The following is a 19385-nucleotide window of genomic DNA, read 5'->3' on the forward strand; positions in this document are numbered from 1 at the left end:
ACATGCTGGGGATTAATAAGTGTGTAATAATATAATTAACATAGCTAATGTTGGATTTATAGGCAGCTGTATACAAATGTCTCGTTGCTTTGCACATCCATATAACTTGGTGGCAGCTCTAGACCATTAAAAAAATGAAAAAGCTGTTTGTCCCACAACTTCCAGGTAGTGATGTGAGAGGGATTGATGGTTGGATGGCTCAGGGTGGCAGATTACAATGGAAGCTCTGAACTTGAAGTCAGGGAATAGTGCTTAGCTATATAATCTTTGCCTATCACACGTTTTCTTTGCTCCTCCAGTGGACTAAACTCTGAATACTCTTCTAGCTGTACTATTCTGTGACTCTATATTCTTCAAGTGTCTTTATTTAGGAAACCAAGATGCAGTGGGATGTTGTTACTTTAAGGAAAGATGACGTGATCTCTAGTTCTGAGCTTCTTTCCAGCCTTAGGCATGTCAGTTTCAGATACTCATTACATCATTAGGGAAAAAGGCCAATAAAAGCCCATATCTCTCAGGGTGTAGAATCTGCTTATAAATTGGAATGGACAGAGTAGCTGTGGTTTTTGCAACTCCGAAACATTACATGTTCTTGGGTATTACTAAAATGCATTTTGTGTTCTGCATCTTGTTAAAGTTTTGTAATGTGTCCCTGTAAAGGTCTGCTGAGCTCCAGCAAGCAGGGACCATGCCTTGGTTATCTGTTACCAGTTAGCTCAGCTGGATAAAATCCAAGGCTGTGGGATTGGGCCCCAAATGGGAGAGTTGGCTTCATACAGAGCAACCTTTCCGCGCCCCCCCCCCCCACCCCCCTTGCCTGACTGATTCAGAAGTGCATGCATTTGATCACAGAGGACAGAAGTGTGAGCATGGCTGGCTCAGCCTACTGGAAAAATCACTCAGAGCCCATGTTCTTCTGACAGGGGTTATTGACCTCAACCTTGTTTAGAATTACCAACTGTGAGCAAGATACCAGGACCAGTTTATTTATTCCTTGAAGATCCTGATGACCTTTCACCCAACTGGCCATCTAAGTTTTTCTACATTGTGAGAAATTCTGATGAAAGTAGCTTGTTATTAGAGTTTGACTCTGCAAGGTCCTGTGCTAAGTAATGCATTTTCTCACTCACACCTCAGAGTAATTCCATGCAGTATGCACTATTTTTATCCTCCTTTTGTAGGTGAGAAAACTGTGGCTCCAAGAAGTTGTATGACTTTCCTAGGGCCCCAAATTCACTGTCTGGCATAGTCAGGACTCTAAGCTAAGTCTTGTCTGACCCCAGAGCCCTTACTACCCACTACACTCTAATCCCTCTCTCAGGATACTGCACAGGACACTGAACAGTGTGAGATTTTAGAAACTGTGGAATGAAACTTCCTATAATCAGATGTTTATCAGTGGTTATGAGATTTTAAGTTGTAATTTCTTGAAATGAAAATGGATTCACCTTTGCGGCAGACAGAAAAAACTTACCAAATGGTTAAGGGAAGCAGGTGTCTGTTTCTTGGATGCGTCTTATGTGTTTTCCATTAGTGACCTCCTCTCTATCCCAGCAGCTTGAGATGCATCTCAAACCTAAAACTCTGCTCTGCTTTCCTTCATCAAGCTTGTTCAAAGACAAATTCCCATCATGGACAAGTTGAAAAGTCTCTCCACTTCTCTGAATGCCCCAGCACCCCACCTCCATCTCAGTTTACTTTATACCTTCAAACCCAGAGGCACCAATAGATCAATGAGGCATGTCACATTTTTCCTGACTGTTCTGCGCAGCAGTCAACTTACAGAGGCTTTTCAATAGAAAGAGGAGGCTGTAAAACCTCCAGTGTTCAAACATTGAGTTAAACCTTGACTTCTCTGAAGCTATAGTTTGATGATGTTTAACTTTAAGTTTAGTCATTAAGTAATGTGTTTAGTATTCTGGAAGCTTGTTCTTTCTGACCTTCTGAACTTGACTCTCATTTGAATGGAAGGAGCATCATGGAAGGCAAAGAGAAGTATTTGGTGCAAGTTCAGGAAAAGGTCCTTGGTAACATGCATCTCTCACAGTGTGTTCATAGGTAGACATGAAACAGGGGTGGCCTTTAGGATCATTTCTCTTTTACCCAGACAGCAATACAAAGCAAAGCATAAAGCGTGTGGTTTTCCTTTTAAAAAGGAAAGACTGGCTCACTTCACTGTTGACATAGTAAAGTATACTCAGAGTTGAAGAGCCTCATTAGATAATCTAAGTTGTTTCTCTTGTCCAGCTTCTGGGAAGTTATTTAAAAAACAAAATGCCTCTTTTAATTTTCTAAAAGAGCTTTATGCATCACTGCCATTTTAAACTATAAAAGAACAAGGTCTTCCATTTCCCATTCTTTTTGAGGCACTGAGAAACGCTGCACTCATGTGTCCTTAGCATTAGCCTCCTTTCATCCTCATCTCTCTGATTCATCACTTTCATCTGCTTCTTTACTTCTGGCCTTTCTTCCTTCCACTCAGGAAGTAGTTTTTCATCACCTGTTATATAGTAAATAGCATTGTGCTAAGCACTGAGGAAGTCAGGAGATGAACATAAGGCAGTGTCCTTCAGGGACTTAGAGTGTAGGTCAGAGGTTGTAAGTTTAAAGGGCTGCAGGAGACAGTAAGTTCTGTGAAGGAGCTGGGGTCCTGCTCAGGACTAGGGGGGCGTGGTGCTGAAGTGGAGGGGACACATCACTTCTAAAGGGATCATCATTGCGCAGATCCAGCTGATTGAAACCATCCTGGAATGCTGATCCTACATTGTCAGAGCTTTCCATGTGTCAAGAAGAGTTAGAAATCCAGAGTTTTATTATGTGCCACCTCCTGATTTTTTAAAAATGCTGGCCACTAATTCAAATTCTTCAAAAACATTGCGTGAGCCAAGTAAAACATGTACTAGTATGTGGGCTGAATTCAACCCATGGGGCTCCAATTTGGGGAGTTCTGGTCTGGTTAGTGAGGTAAATCACACATGCATGAAATCATTCATTTAAAATGTGGCCCATATGACTAAGAGCCCTAAGGAGTGACACAGACATTTCCTGCAGGAGGAGTTCAGAGAAGGGAGAAGAAAGAGGAGGAGGAGGACTGGGGAGATGAGAGGAAGATGGCTCCAGGCACTGTGTCCTCAGCTCTGCCAGGTGCCTTGTGAGATGTGAGGAAACGGAGGGTGTCTGTTAAGATTTGGGAGACTCGCTGCGGCCATGTGAGGCATGGCCTCCAGTGCCAGGCTGAGGAGGCTGGGCTTTGTCTTCTGCGTCATGGGGAACCTCTCAGTATGTGTTGATCTGCTATTTTTTTAAATGTATTTTATTGATTCTTTTACAGAGAAGAAGGGAGAGGGATAGAGAATTAGAAACATCAATGAGAGAGAAACATCAATCAGCTGCCTCCTGCACACCCCCTACTGGGGATGTGCCCTCAACCAAGGTACATGCCCATGACTGGAATCGAACCCAGGACCTTTCTGTCCGCAGTAAAATAACAGGAAGGCACTGTTATTTTAAAAACTGTCTCAATGAAGAAAAGGCACAAATTTTTAGATATTAGAATATACACTGAGTGGCCAGATTATTATGATCTCTGAATGCATAATAATCTCGAGATCATAATAATCTGGCCACTCAGTGTATATCCTATATAATAAAAGGCTAATATGCAAATTGTCCCCTCCACCAGGAGTTCAACCAACAGGCAGGCCAGCCAACCGCCCATGCCCTCTACCTCTGGCCAGGCTGGCCAGTCCCCACCCATACACGAATTTATGCACCAGGCCTTAGTCTAATATATATAATCTGGCCACTCGGTGTGTGTGTATGTATGTATATATCAATATATAGTCACTGTGTTTGTGTGTGTGTGTGTGTTCAGTGATCATAATAATCTGGCCACTCAGTGTATAGCAACCTTCCAAATGAATCTTACCTAATAATAGACAAATATGTAAATTGACCGTACCTCCACTACATCCATAGCCAATCAGAGTGAGTATGCAAATCAGAAGGTCAAAGATGGCGACCTGGTGGCCACCCAGCTATTCCAGGCATGGAGTGGCCAGGAAGGGTCAGAACGCTTGCTATGAGAAGGAGGGCTGGGGTGTGGGAGGGGGACAAAGGGATCTACAGGAGCACAGTGCCACAGTGAAGAGAAGACTGCAGACCCCGAAGTCTGCAGCAAAGCCATAGAAGGCAGACTCTGGCCGGAGCCAAGACCTGGGTCCCAGGTACCTGAGGAAAACCAATGCTGGAAGCCAAGGGAAGAAGGCCTATTGCACGAATCTCTTTGTGCAATGGGCCTCTAGTCTAAAGATAAAAAATGAGTCATTTCCTGGCTGCAATGATGGACTGCCCTTGTACATTATTGGACAGTTAATTACCTGGGCCCCACCTCTGGACAATCACGGTTGGTTAGTATGAGGTGGGACCAAGAATGTGGACTTTTGCAAATCCTCACAGGTGGTTTAAGACCCTACACAATTTTGCTAGGAGATTGGAATTTGAATATTTGGCTATTGTATATAATTCTTGGTTATTCCAGATCTGATTGTGCAGGGTTTTATTGATAATTTTCCAGGGCCCTTGTTTAACTTATTCTTTCTACCCACATTTCCTCCCCCTTTACCCCTCCATTTTATTTATTACTAGTTAGCCTACTAGAGAATGAAAAGAGAAAGAGGGGGAAAACTGGGACTTTAAAAACTGTATTATTTTATTTCATAATAAGAGAAACAATAGTAATTATAACACCAGTTAACAACAGCTAGTACTTCTTGACCATTTATTGTCAGGCATTGTTTTAAATGCTTTCTACATATTAATTCATTTAATTCTCACCAACTCTATGAGATACATGCTTTTATCCTCCCCGTTTTGAGTTGAGAAAACTAAAGCACAGAAAGGTTATTACATCCCTACCCAAGGTCTACTAGTACAGGTAGGAAGTCTCAGAGGCAGTATTTGAACTGAACAGAACTGTCTCTGGATCCTTAACTTTTTTTTTTTTTTTTTGGTGGCAAAATATATACAACAAAATCTATCATTTTAACTATATTTAACCGTACAACTCAGTGATATTAAGTACAACCAACATCACTATCCATCTCCAGAACTTTTTCATCCTCCCAAATTGAAGCCTTCACTTTTATTGCCCGCCCAGTAGTACCTAAGATCTGGACATGTCCATGTTTGAGACAGTGAACCTGTCTTCTTTTACACAAAAGGTTTCATACCTTTTCTTTCTTAGCATCCATACTGTCCATTCGTCCTTTATGCCACTGCATGGGTTGCAGCCAGCCCCTCCCACAGTCACACCAGCCTCTCCAAGTTTCAAAATGTTATCTCCTCTCACAGATTTGTGTGTTGGCAGTGGCTTTATCTGCCTCTCTTTTGACATTTATTCCAAGCTGCATCCTAATACCAATAATCTTTAAAAGTTTCAAAACCATGTATTTTAGGATTGAGGAAATCCAGTGTTCTTCCAGGCCCAGATGTCACCACGAAGTAGCTTTGTCCTGGTTCCTCACCGTTCAGCCCACCACCACTCTTATCCAAGCTGCATCCCATCCGGCTTAGGTCACCATTATAACTGGTCTCCCAGCTCTCAGCTTCTTGGATAAAGTGGACATCATGAAACCTAATGCTAGTCCTGTAACCTTGAGTAGCTTGGCAATCTCTCTGAGCCCGCAGACCTTTCTTCCACTGGAGAAGAGCACAGAAATGCATGCTCCTTTTTACTCATGAGACCGATTCCAGTTCTCAGGCATTCTCAAGAGGGGATTTGAAGGTCATTGCTGCCAAAGTCAAAAGAACTTCAAGCTAGAGTAATTTCCACCCTGTTTTCTTTACTGCTGAGATACCACTGCATTCATCTTCTACTTGTTGGCCATCTAAAGCCTTTTACCCTAAGACTTCACCTGTGTTCCACTTGTTCCCAAATAATCCCTGGTATTTCTTCTCTTTTTTTCCTGTCTTCCCATTTAAAAAAAAATTTTTTTTAAGAAAAAATTTAAAACTTGGCTGTTTTCTTAACAATTTCAATCAACCATTACAGATCTGAATGGCTTATTACTATTTATCTGAACAGCTGTATTATTGCTATGAGTATAATAATTATTACTGTATTATTATTATTATTATACTAGAGGACCAGTGCACTAAATTCATGCATGGGAGGAGGGGGGGTCTTTCAACCCAACCTGCACCCTCTCGCAATCCAGGACCCCTCAGGGAATGTCGGACTTCCAATTTAGTCCCGATCTTCTGGGATCAGGCCTAAACTGGCAGTGGATCATCGCGCTCGCAATCGAGGACTGCTGGCTCCTAACCAATTGCCTGCCTGATCACCCCTAACCACTCGCCTACTTTCCTGATAGCCCCTAACCACCTCTGTCTCGGCCCCTGCCACCATGGCTTCATCCAGAGGGCGTCCAGAATGTCATTTGGCTGTCCAGTCTAATTAGCATATTAGCCTTTTATTATTATAGAGTAATAAATAATAGCTTATTACTGTAATTCAAAGAATGACAGCCTTAATTTTCTCTGAGTGAATTTGTGTATGGGTGTATGTAAACTATTTTAAAAGTGTTCCATAAACCAAACTTAAAAACTCGAGTTTTTATCTCACCCTGAACAATTAACAACTAATATGCAGAGATGAATATTTTCTTGTCCAGACTTTGACAGTATTTAAGTTAAGGATTATTCTAATTTGGAAGCTCGACTTTTTATTAAAAAAAAAAAAAAAATATATCAATGGTTCTCTCATCATTGACCTTTCTTTCTCTCTCTCTTCCTCTCCCTTCCTCTCTGAAATAAATAAAAATATATTTAAAAAAAAACAAAAAACGATTAGCTAGCTTTGTATTTTTTTTGTTTATTTTATAATTTGCAAGGTCACCTGCATAAAATCTCACCAGAACTCTGGATTTAGAGCACAGTGGATAACTAATTTTTAAAAGCATTTTGTTTCTTCTCTCTAAAGAGAGCTCCAGTTAAGTTAAAGAGATAAACTGACTTACCCTGTTATTTGAAATAGGCTTCATCCCTAATCAAATGTTAAAATCTCTCACCATCTCTGTTCCCTAGACTATTACAAATAAATACTGTCAAGCCTAACCATTGCCAGGACTACAATAAATGCTCACACCTAAGGCTGGAAAAGCTGCTTTCAGTCCTCTCAAAGCTCAACTTTCGGGACCTTCTAGGAGCAGGCAGAAGAGTGCTTGTTTTATTTTGGTTTGTTTCATTGCTTCTGACTCAGAGATCCCAGAAGAAAAGATTTTGGAAGTGAATTTGAGTCTGCTATAAACCTTCCAGGGCTCTCTTTCATTCTACAGTTGGATTTTCTGAGCATGTATTTGGGATGTGGTGAATTAGGGAGACAGAGGATGCATCGAGTAAACATTATACGAGCTTGTACTTTGCAGTTTAATTTACTAAATAGACAAAATCTCTGAGTATTTCCTGTGTATCTTAAAGGATAAATTTGTCACCCGCTCCCCAACCCCACTGTTTCTCTTTTTCCAACTACCTCTCCCCCACCCCCCTTACATACACACACACACACACACTTTTTTGTTTTTTTTGTTTTTTTGTTAAAGCCACTCATCAGATGTGGGACTAGTGTGTGTGTTTGTCTCAACTATGCTGGATTGTGTGGTGTAACTTAATGGAATTTATGGTATAAAAAATGTTTTCATTCTTTAGCTTTTAACAAATGCAGCCCAATATTAAATACAGAGAACTTAAAGACCCTGTAGCTCTCTAGGGGACCAAAGGCCCTGGAGTGGAGGAAGGAGACTCTAGCAGAAAGCTTGGAAAATGCATACAATCCTGATGGAACTTGTGATTTGCACTTGCTAATTTTCTTTAGCCTCAGATTCATTGAGGGCATGTTGGCAAATCATGCTCCTACTTAGGAACAATTTTAATAACTTCTGTGTTGCGATCTAGCATATAAGACTGATTTTGCCAAACAGCTAATTGTTAAAGAAATTATATTTTCTCATAGTGAATTAATTGATAGAGGGCAAATTTGAGCAAAAAGAACCTAAATAAATAAGCATATTCCTGTTGCTGCTCCTACATGCTATATATATCAATCCACCAACATATGTTACACACATAAACACATACGTATAGCACACTGTGCTAGACATTATCTTATATAATAAAAGGCTAATATGCAAATAGACAGAATGGTGGAACAACCAACCGGCCACTATGACGTGTGCTGACCACCAGGAGGCATGTGCAGAACATGCGGGCGTCAATTGGGGGGGATGGTGGAGCAGATGAGCAGGGGCACCAAACCAAGGCAGAGCGCCAGTCACTGTGATTGGGGTGAGATTCTGGTTACTGAAAATTCTTTGCTCCTGCACGCCACGGTCCTACCTGGCACTTGCCCCTGCTGCCTGCACTGGCCCCACTTGCACCCACTGCCAGTGTCCAGCACCAGCCCCAATTACTTGGCACCATCAGTGAGTGCGAGTAGTGGCTGCCAGCCCCAATCGCCCCTCAGGGCTTATCCACCTCCTCCTGCTCCTGAGGGGTGATGGGGGCAGCAGCTGCCATTCACACCCACTGACAGGGCCTATCCTGCTGACACCAGCCCCAGTCACTTCACACCTTCAGCAGGTGAAAGCAGTACTGGCACCATCAGCATATGGGAGCAGTGGCAGGAGCAGGACTGCTGGCAGACAGGTGACCAGATGCCGCAGCAGGAGGGGCCGAGGAGGGGCATGGAGGATGGGCCAAGACCCACCCCTGTGCCTACCACAGCCTCACAGCCCACAGTTCCTTTCAAGGTGCATTTATTTGTGCACTGGGTCTCTGGTATGTAATATAAGAAGGAACAAGACACAGTTCTTGCTTTAGGGTGAGCCTGATAGTGTTGAAAACAATGAGTCGAGGTGACATAAGATAGAATACGGAAAGGGATGTAATTGAGACATGCATTGAGAAATCTACTTGGTGTGATGTTTAGTGGTAGCTGAAAATGCTATTTAAAGTATAGTCTGAAAACTGGCCTCACTAGCATAAGAAATGCATATTCCCAGGCTCTATCTCAGACTCACTGATTCTGAATCTCTGGGGGTCTCACCCAGCAATCTGTATTTTAAAGGGTGTTTACTTTTTAACAAGAATCTCCAGGTCATTCTTAAGCCTGCCACATTTTGAGAACTAATGTTCTAAACCACAGTTCCCAGGCCACTCCAGTTCTCATGATAGGTATTATCATTCAAGGCACAATTGAAGAAACTAAGAGTCAAAGAGATTTAAGTAATTTTGCAAAAAGTCATTCTGCTAACATTATGGCAGTCTAGATTCAATCCCAGTTCTGTTGAACAATGTCATATAATTCATACCCTTCCTGTCTCATCCTAGAAACTATTATCCATCATGAAAACATTTTTCTAAAGATTTCTTTTATAGTTTTCTGCCTTTCATGTTACTTTCGCTGCCTATCTAAATAGGTACCCATTTTAATAATTTCACCACTACCATAGTGCTCCATGGCTATCACTATTTTGATGCTAACGTGCAGGTGATGCTTTTGTTTTTCTTGCCATGTCATCATCAGATGGTCAATTGGTATCACCAAGGACTAGGCTCCTATGCCTTATCACTCCACCAGTATGTCATTGTGTATTCAGGTTTGGGGTTAGATATGCAAATTATTGGGTCCCACCTGGACCTTTTAAGTCAAAAACTCTGGGTGTGGGGTCCAGTAGCCTGATGCTAATGCGTACTAAAGTTTATGAATCACTGCTGTAAGAAATATAATGAGTTACAGACATAATCTTTACTCTCAAAAGTTTTATCATCTATTCTACCTTGCCTACCTGTCAGTGGCTAAATTCAAACTGGGGTTTCTGGTGGCTGACTGCTGATGGGGATATTATGATTTCTCTTTACTGTGTCTGCAAAACTCCAAAATGCCTCCCACAGCTCTTTGTGGGGGTTTTTCTTCCTCTTTTAATGAGAGTCAATCACTCATTTATAAAACCACTTACAGAAATTTCAGTATGTTTTAGATGGCAATTACACGTTTTACTCTCTCCAGGGGTCTCAATTGCAAAGAATTCTTATAGAACTGAATTGTTTTGTTTATGTAGGCAGTCATTTGCCATGTGGTGAGCTTGAAAACAGACTAAATAAGTGGTTTAGATGGTGATGTCATGGATAGTGGTGATTAAAGCAAGGAGATGTGGAAGGCTGTGCTTCTTAAACAACCCAGGACTGGACCAACTCCTGACATACTGGGTCACGCTTTAAAGGTTTTTGTGTGGCTATATTTATAGCCAAGTTGTTCCCTTTTTTTTCCCTTCAGGATATTTTGTTTCCAGAGAAATCCATTCGCCTTCATCAGAGAGACATCTGAAAATATCTGTGCCACACAGATTTCATGCTCACGTGGGCTTTATATGCAGCAGAGCAAGCCTGGACTGTGCCTAGTAGGTTATCTATCACAGTGCCACCGGGATTCACAGTCCTGGGGCACCAGTCACATTGAATGCAGGAGCCTTGTACTTTGGTGGCCCAGTCTACATTTTCAAATTTCACTTATGAAATAGGGAAATTTCCATTGCTCACAGTTGACCTAATTAGGGGATCCCTATTCAGATGGAATTATATTGGCCCTTTCTCTCTCTTCTTGCCCTTTCTCAGCATTTTCACAAATTATTCGGGCCTCTCTTGCAGCAAATCAGAGAATACCAGTAGAAAGAAAACCTTGGAAAACTAGGACTAGCCACCCTGGGGAAGTTCTTATGTATATGCAGGGTGAAGGCTGTTAGAATGTCTGTTGAGTCCCTGGAGCTGACTTGTCCTGTTCCTGCATTGGTAGACATGACTGAGAAAGGGAGTGATTTGCACATTAAGTCTAACCTAAAGTCACTTTAGCTAAAATGCTGTCAGATCATCTGAATTTTGCAGATGTTATTAAATAAGGTTTATGTAATGTCAACATAAGCCCTTATGGAGAGAGAGGAACACCTAGAATTAGGATTATCTATGCTATCCAAGTTGGTATCGTACTGGTTTTGGTAATAAACTGATTAATGTTTAACTAGTTTAAAAACTGTATATTGTGCACTGAGTAGATGCTGAATAGTAATTTAAAATATAATCCTGTGGTCTCTGCCCATGCCTTAAGCCATGTGGGCTGCTATTTCAAAGAGCTTTATTGTCTACCTGGAGGCCTTTAGGTTTAGTAGAATGCAGAAGTATTGTATAGAAAGGTAATATAGTAATCAGATATAATCAAAGCTGCCTCCACACCCCACAACTCATTCGTGCTTTTGGGTCAATTCATTTTTCAAGGACTCAAGGCACCTCCATTTCAAGCTCCTCTGCAACCCAAAGTCTCACAGGGAGTTATCGGAGGAGGATAAACTCTGAGGCAAACCTGGATCTACCCTTAATGATGAATTAGAAGTAACTCCTTCATAAAATTGTTGAAGATTACATGGAGCCTATCAAAATCCAGATGATCAGAGAAATGCATGTTTAATTGAATAGATACCATTTTTAGCATATCAGATTGCCAAATTTTGCTAATGATCATACCTGGCATTGACAATACAGGGAAATAGGTGTTCTTGCACACTTGTTGGGAGTGTAAATTACCTCTAAGGCAATTTCCAATATTACCATAAACCCAAATGGATGGACAGAGAGACAGAATTATCATGTCTTTTGACCCAGCAATTTTGTTTTAAGGTATTTATCCCAAAGAAATCATAAGAGACATATTACCAAAATTTAGCTACCAGAATATTTTCATACTATTGTTTATAACATTGAAAAACTAGGAATAATAACATAGGGCTATAACTTTGTTGGTATTGGATGATAAGTGATTCCCTCCCACCTACCCTGGAACCCCCATTCTCTGCCACTGGCACCACTATTTTCTATACTATTTGCAACCAGAAAGAAAACTAGGGTTAAAAATGTTATCTTCACAAACTCCAAAAACGAAGATAACCATCAGTGTTTCAGCCACTTAAAAAAAAACAGTACTGGTCACTGCCTTGCCTCTTTTTTATTAAAATCAAGACTTACATTACCCATTATCTTTAATTTTGAAATAGAAAAATCCTCCCAAACACAAGTATTTTAAGTTTTATTCAAACTCCTTTGACATCAATACCTGACCTGAACTGATATAAGTCTAGGAGAGTCTTTACCCATTTGGTATGAATATATCTTTTTTTTTTTAATCCTCCCCAGAGGATATTTTTTATTGATTTGAGAGAGAGGGGGGAAATGTGGAGAGAGAGAGAAAGAGAAAAACATTGATGTGAGAAACGTGCCTGATGGGGGATCAAACCCACAACCAAGTATGTGCCCTGACAGGGAATCAAACTCACAACCTTTTTGGTAAACAGGACAATGTTGAAACCAACTTAGCCACTCGGCCTGGGGAGTATGAATGCATCTTACTGCAGGAATATTAATGTTTGATTAGTGGGTGCTGCCCCAGGACCCACTGGAAATGTTACATAATACAAATACTTTTATATTTCTAAAATCTGAAAAGTTCTGAAACTCTTTTTGGCCTAAGAGTTTCTGATGAGTCATTTTGGACCTTTATCTCCTTCTCGAAGGAGGACAAATTAACTTATCTATTCAAGGTTAAACAAACAATACTTAGGATATGGAGTAATTCTTAACATTCCAGGGAAACTTAGTGGTTTATGTGACTGCGAATCTTTCTTTAGCCATACTTTTTTTTTTTTTTTTTTTTTTTTTTTTTTTTTTTTTAGCTGCCCAGAGTTTAGGTGCTTATTATGTTGGAGCTGGATATTAAATGTTTTTCTGAAGAGGGTTAGTTATGAGAATAGAATTAACTTCATCTAGAAGGGATACTTACATTGCTTTCTTAAATATAATGAGAAACCCATCCAGTTTTTAAAGGTTATAATTCAGATGACCTGTCAGCTGTGATGGGCATGTAGCTATTCTGCATGTAAGGTCCATATTTTATGGTCTTGGTTTTAATGCTCCTATTTCCTGTTTGGACATTGCAAAGGAAGTACTCATCACTGGACTGTGGGTGACTATGAGAGCAGCAAAGCAGCAGGGCTGTGTCCTTGCCATCAAGGAGAGCGCTGTTTCTCAGTGTGCTGTGTACAGTGAAAAGAGTGAAGACATTTCTCCTTTCCTTAAATTCATAGGTTATATATCAATCTGACAAAATTCAGCTCTTTCTATTCTCACCCGGCAGGTGGTGCTGTGACGTAGAGGGATGTAACACTGCATTGAGCTAGCTGCCTTTCTGCTCCACAAAGGCAGTCAAAGCCTAGAAAGTACCCTCATGATTTTGGCACTTAATAATAATCAGTGCCTCAGGCAAGTTTAGTTAATTTAGCCTCTAGTCTTCTGTAAAGCTCCTGCTTCAAGATCAGCTGTGTCAAGTGCTCCGTATGGCTCTAGCATTAGCAGAACCACTGGGGTCCTTTAAAAAGGTACAGTTCTCTTTCTGCACCTGGATGCTAGAATGGATCCTTTCTTCTCATTTGTGGGGAAGGCCACTGGCACTCTCCTCTTCCAGGTGTAGGCCTTTTTATCCCTCCTACTTGGGTATAAGTACTTCAATGAATTAACTGATTTGTGGAACAGCCTTAACTGAGCCAGCCATCAGCTACTCTACTCTGGGCAAGAAAGCGGTTAAGAGAAAGGGAGGGAAAAGTCTGTTGTGTTTCCCAGACCTTTCTTTTTGGAAAGGCACTTGCCTCTGCTCCACTAATAGTGGTATTTTGGAGCTCTGATACAGCAGCCAGTTGAATCAGTGTCATAGTTGAGACCAGTGGTTCCTTCAGGCTGCAGTCTCCTGGGGCACCAGACAGTTTATGCTCATAAGAACTTGCACTTCTTTTTCACAGACATTAATAGTTTCCTGGCACTGCCTTTCAGGAAATGTCGTCATGGTCTGGAGGAACCAATAAAAATACAAGTAACCTGTTTTGACAGATCTTTTTTTCTGCCAGAAATTTCAGGATTGGGGGGGGGGGGGGTGAGTAGGCAAACCAGTCCATTTGTGAGGACATAAGGAGGAATCATGGCTTTGCCATGAGAGGGAGATGATATCTGCCCTAGACATGAGATATAGAAGGCTTTAAAGCTATAAAGGAATTCCAGCTCATTTCAGCAAACTTCTTTTAAAAATCTAATTTGGTAGGGCAATATAAGCATATGGTACATTAGGAGATTTATCTCATTTTTTTCCTTTTCATTTCAAGCTCAATTTTTAACCCTTTTGATCCTCAAATAGAAAAATGCGTGCATTAAAATTAACACCATTTCATTTTGGATGCACATGTGGCATTGCCATAAGGTATGCAGAAAAAAAGGCCATGGTTTGGGATAATTATTACCAAATGACTAACACTAGATGCTCTCTGCTTACCTCTGTTCTGGCCAGAGCATATTGTAGATGTGAACCCCATTAAGGTGAGAAACATTGAATGTTGCTCACATTGAAATTAGTGAGGTTTTATTTTGTGGAGTGGGAAGGAAGGGGTTTGTTGACTCCCTTGAAAGTTTTTGAAGAAAGTTGGTCATCATAATACTAAAAGAATGTAAAACTGACTAGAGACATTGGAAATGATTGTGTGCTCTTTACACTAACCAGTGAATTAAAAGTACATTTTCATACTAGTGCTGATTTTTTAATACTTCTTTTTCTCAGGACTAGAGTTTTGAATAAAATTGCTTTACTCTCCTGCCGAAACCAGTTTGGCTCAGTGATAGAGAGTCGGTCTGCGGACTGAAAGGTCCCAGGTTCAATTCCAGTCCAGGGCATGTACATTGGTTGCGGGCATATCCCTGGTGGGGGGTGTGCAAGAGGCAGCTGGTGGATGTTTCTCTTTCATCGACGTTTCCAGCTCTCTATCTCTCTCCCTTCCCCTCTGTAAAAAATCAATAAAATATATATTTTTTAATTGCTTTACTCTCCTGATCAGCTTTAGCTTCAACCTAAATACATTGCAAGATATATAATTTAAAGATTAACCTTGTATATATCAATTTATGAGACTGTGTGGTGTTATAAGATGCTGCCCCAAATCCTTCAAAAGTTGTCTATACGATTATCAGCAATGTTGTGGTTTTTGTTGTGTGTGACTTTCCTTATTAAACTCTCTCCTGTATAATACTTCCTTTTTTAATTAAAAGAAACTTTTGTTTGTGTATTTGTTTTTAAAGAGAATGTTGTGGGGGGTTTTTGTATTGGTTGGATTTCCTTTTTATGTCAAGTCCTTATAATAGCCCCTATTTCAGACATAATCACTATCAATTTATGTTGGGGAAGTGAGGGGAAAATACATTTTACCCTGATTTGCTCTCACCCACTCCATCTTTTAATTAAGAGCCTGATTTTGGACACAACTAGCTGGATATAATGGAAAATTTATTGGTCAAGAAGACAGAATAGGGGCCCTGACCTCCTGTTCCCTATGATAAGATTTCCTAGCAGATATTTAGTCACTGCTAAGATTACCAGCTTATACCATCATGCTCTAGTCTGTGCTCCACCAGAGTGAATATTTTTTTTTCCTCTTTCTCTGCCTGCCCAGATTTCAAAACATTCACTAGACCTTACTTGGAGGAAGGCATGAAGGGAGTTCAGAAAAGCCTAGGGTATAAGTTCATACTCCTGATTCCAACCGGAACAAAGCCCATCTTTAATGTGCTCAGGCCAGCGGACATGAAGGCTGACTTTGGACAGATCTTTCTTGTCTATGATCAGGCCTTTCTCTCACCCTGCTACAAAATTGCCCTAACCTGGCCATATCTGTTCCTCCCCAAATCATCCATGTCCAGCTTTCCCTCTTGACTTCAACTGTTGTCATCTACCTCTGTGGAGAGCCACTACAGTGTTTGGACAGGTTCAAGCCTCAGACTAATGAGAGGACACAGTCCTCTCATGGCCACGTACAAGTCCCAGCTTGGAGGGCAGAGCCCTCCCAGCACAGTTATAGCAACAGCTATAGGTGTCAGCTTGAACCTATGGTCCGAGCACGTGGCCCCCGTGCCTGAGTGACATAGGCTGCAAGTAAACAAAGCTTGATCGGGGTGCATGTAATTGAGTGGGATCGAAACCAATGAGAATGTTGTAACCATCTTAACCATGCCCTTACTTTGCCTCGTGGCATCTGGCTATAAAATAAAGAGACTGCTTGTAGTCTGTGGCGCTGTCTCTCCTTCCGGGAGCAGTGTCCCACCCACACCCAGCTTTTATTCTGTCTGTCTTTTCTCAATCCTTCACTGCCCCCTCTCAGGGTCACTGAACCTGGCTGAGCTGGTGTGACACATAAGGCACCCTGGGGCTGAGTGTGCCATGGCCATGCTGGCTCGCCACACACTTCTTCCTGCCCTGGTGTCTTTCCTATGAGCTCCCACTGGCTCTTGGTATCAACCTGAAGAGAATCTCTGTAATAGTTTCTACCTGGAGAGGTGATTAATGCTCTCAAGGTTCACACTCATTGGGAGCCCAGCTTCATAATTTCTCAGGTGTAAACCAATAACCTAGCAATTGGGTGCCTTTAGGGGGTATTTGCCATATCAGCTAATTAATCACATTTTTATAATTTGATATCTTGATCCACAGACTGAAACTGAACTATTGAGAATTTATCTGCAAAGGTTGATAGGACCATTCTTCCCAGTGGCAGAGGTAATTAATTAGCACATTAGGATAAAGCATCTCTGATGATCTTAGGACTGTCATTCTTCCAAATGAGCCAGATGTACTTACCACTCTCTTGAGGGTTGCATGGGCCATATTTTAGGACAAAGCACTAGGTAGTAAGCTCTGAATTAAAGGTCCACTGATGTTAGCCACTTCAAATCTTCTGTGCCAAGATCCTTCAGCTCTTATTTCCACAAACCCATTGATTATTCACTTGAGAAAGAAATGTGCCTACCATTGATGGGAGACAATTTTCTCAATGACCACCTGCCCTAGCTGGTTCCCTGCATTTTCAGATCTAGACTCAAACTTGAGCATTATTTTGAGCTCCCCTTGACTTGAGCTTGGGACCCAGATAAGAGTTTTCTCTGGCTGGATTCCTCCTTTCTCCTCTACCTATGGTCTTAACTTGTTTCTACTTTTTTCTCATGATTCTGATTTTGTCAAATCAGTGTTCTGAAAGATGCAAAAAATAGGTTCCTGATCCCTGACTTATAGCAAAATGAAACATGCTTTCACATCACAAGTACATATTTAAAGACAAATAAAGTAGCTTTTGTCTGCATCTTCCTGGAAAATATTGGGGTAGGGAGGCGTGAGGGGAAAGTTTTAGGTCTAGGTCAAGAAAACAAATCAAATCTTGAGATTTTTCTTTTTGGCCTTTAGTCCAAAGCCAAATAAGGAATTTGGGACCAGGGCGCAAGAAAGTGAATGTTGTGAGCTAATATCTGTATTTGGCACATTTTGTTAGAGTTTCTCAAAAGCCAGGAAATGTTCAGTGCCAAGCACTGACCTCAAGGGATTTTGGGAAATAGTCTGCTGGTCTCAGTACTAACGAAACAGCTGGTGTTCACTTTAACACTCAAAGTGATCAGGGCTCACGCTGGGCAAGACCTCCTGTTTGATGCCTCTGTGGATTGTGGCACCACAAAGACGTATTAACAGCCCTTCCTACTCATTTATTCTTCTGAAGCTTGCATCCCTTTTCTTTGAAAACTCTGGAGTTCAGCATTACCTTTCCCCCTTTGATTACCCATTAATGGTCTCACACACAGAGGAAGTAATGCTTTTCCTGCTTCCTTTCTGGAACATTTAGCATACTGTGGTTCTACTCTCCTTTTTTCAGTCTTACATGTGAGTCAAAGCAAGTCGTCTTCCACAATTAACTGCAGGAAAAGGTTTGTGGGAGCCTTTTTTCCCTTGCCTTTCCTCCTCCACAACTGGAAAATATGAGGCAGATCCTGTTTATATATGCTCTGACCTCAAAAGGAGCTGATACGCTGTTGTCATTAAAGAAGAATCCGGAGCTGTTTATCCTGCAGAGGAGCTCTGGATCGGAAAGCCCCCCTGGGCCCTCCAGGCAGGCTGTGGAGAGCCTTTGCGGCTCTCACAAGGCTGCTTCCAAATCAAAGGTTAGCACTTCTGCTACTGAATCTGCTCCTTGCACTCTGGGAACAGACAAGATGGCAGTTGTACCTTTATAAGAATCAGGGGGCTTCTTCCTTTGCATTAATTAACTTGTTCTTTGAAATCTGTTTTCTAAATATACTTTTATTGATTTCAGAGAGGAAGGGAGAGGAAGAGAGAGAGAGAAACATAAATGATGAACGAGAATCACTGATCAGCTGCATCATGCACGCCCCACACTGGGGATCGAGCCCACAACCCGGGCCTGTGTCCTGACCAGGAGTCGAACATGACCTCCTGATTCATGGGTTAATGCTAAACCACTGAACCACACTGGCCAGGTTGTTTGTTTTCTAATAATTTCATTTTCATGTATATCAAAAGAATATTCTGTTTTATTATAATGATTTTTATTATAAAGCTATACTAACATAAGGTTATTTTAACCTGTTATCATTTTTCATAATTTACCTTATTAATCCAAGTTAGTTTGCTTTTGTTTTGGTTTGGCTTGAAGGCAAACCCAGATTCCCATGACAAGATTATAAATTGTCAACCTGGAAATGGCCAAACTGAGACATTACCTGGCCAACCCTTGCTAAAAGAGAGCATTTTGGTGCAACATGATTCTTTTCAATTAAGAGACCCCCTGATGAGATGGGAGAGCTATCCAGAACATGCTAGTTGCTACCACAGAAATATTTAGTTACAGAGACAAGTCACAATGTGGTTCTCACCTCTGTCTTTTACCCCATAGGCTTATGATAACAAGGCAGAGATTTCATATTTTTTAGGAAGCTAAGATGTTGATTGCCTTTCCTAAAGTGAAAAGCCATTATAAATCAGGGAAAATAAAAGGTGATAGAATTCTAAAACAGCCACACGAATATGAGATAAGGAAGATAAGATGTTTGTTTAATCTTTAAAACCCTGGCTGACATTTCTTAAGTTATTGAAACAATATCTGTGAGGATTGAGAACTATAAGAAAAACCGGTCTGTTTGAGTACAGACCGTTGTGTGGTTCTATCTTTCGCTGCTTTATGGTATTCTGTATTTAGAAGTAATTTAGAATTCGGAGAGTGGATCCTCACAGTGCCATCCCTGTGTGGTGGCCCAGAGGGAACATTTCCATTTACCCATCTCATGCCCATCTCTTCCAAGATGGCAGATTCAGAGGAAGGCCCAAGGTAAGGTACGGCCATTCCTAAAAGCACCTCTCCCCTCTTTCAAGATAATCCTACACAAGACCCATGGAATTGAGCCAAACCTACCTCAGG

The 19385-nt window shown here is 41.1% G+C and overlaps 1 protein-coding gene across 3 annotated transcripts in view; it reads left to right on the forward strand.

Annotated features, from left to right (window-relative positions):
• CMSS1 (cms1 ribosomal small subunit homolog) overlaps window positions 1–19385 on the forward strand; it is a 361662-nt gene that overhangs the window by 242492 nt on the left and 99785 nt on the right. The gene's annotated exons all lie outside the window — the stretch shown is intronic.

This window comes from Pipistrellus kuhlii, unplaced genomic scaffold (assembly GCF_014108245.1).
Source record: "Pipistrellus kuhlii isolate mPipKuh1 unplaced genomic scaffold, mPipKuh1.p scaffold_m20_p_2, whole genome shotgun sequence".
Lineage (NCBI taxonomy): Eukaryota > Metazoa > Chordata > Mammalia > Chiroptera > Vespertilionidae > Pipistrellus > Pipistrellus kuhlii.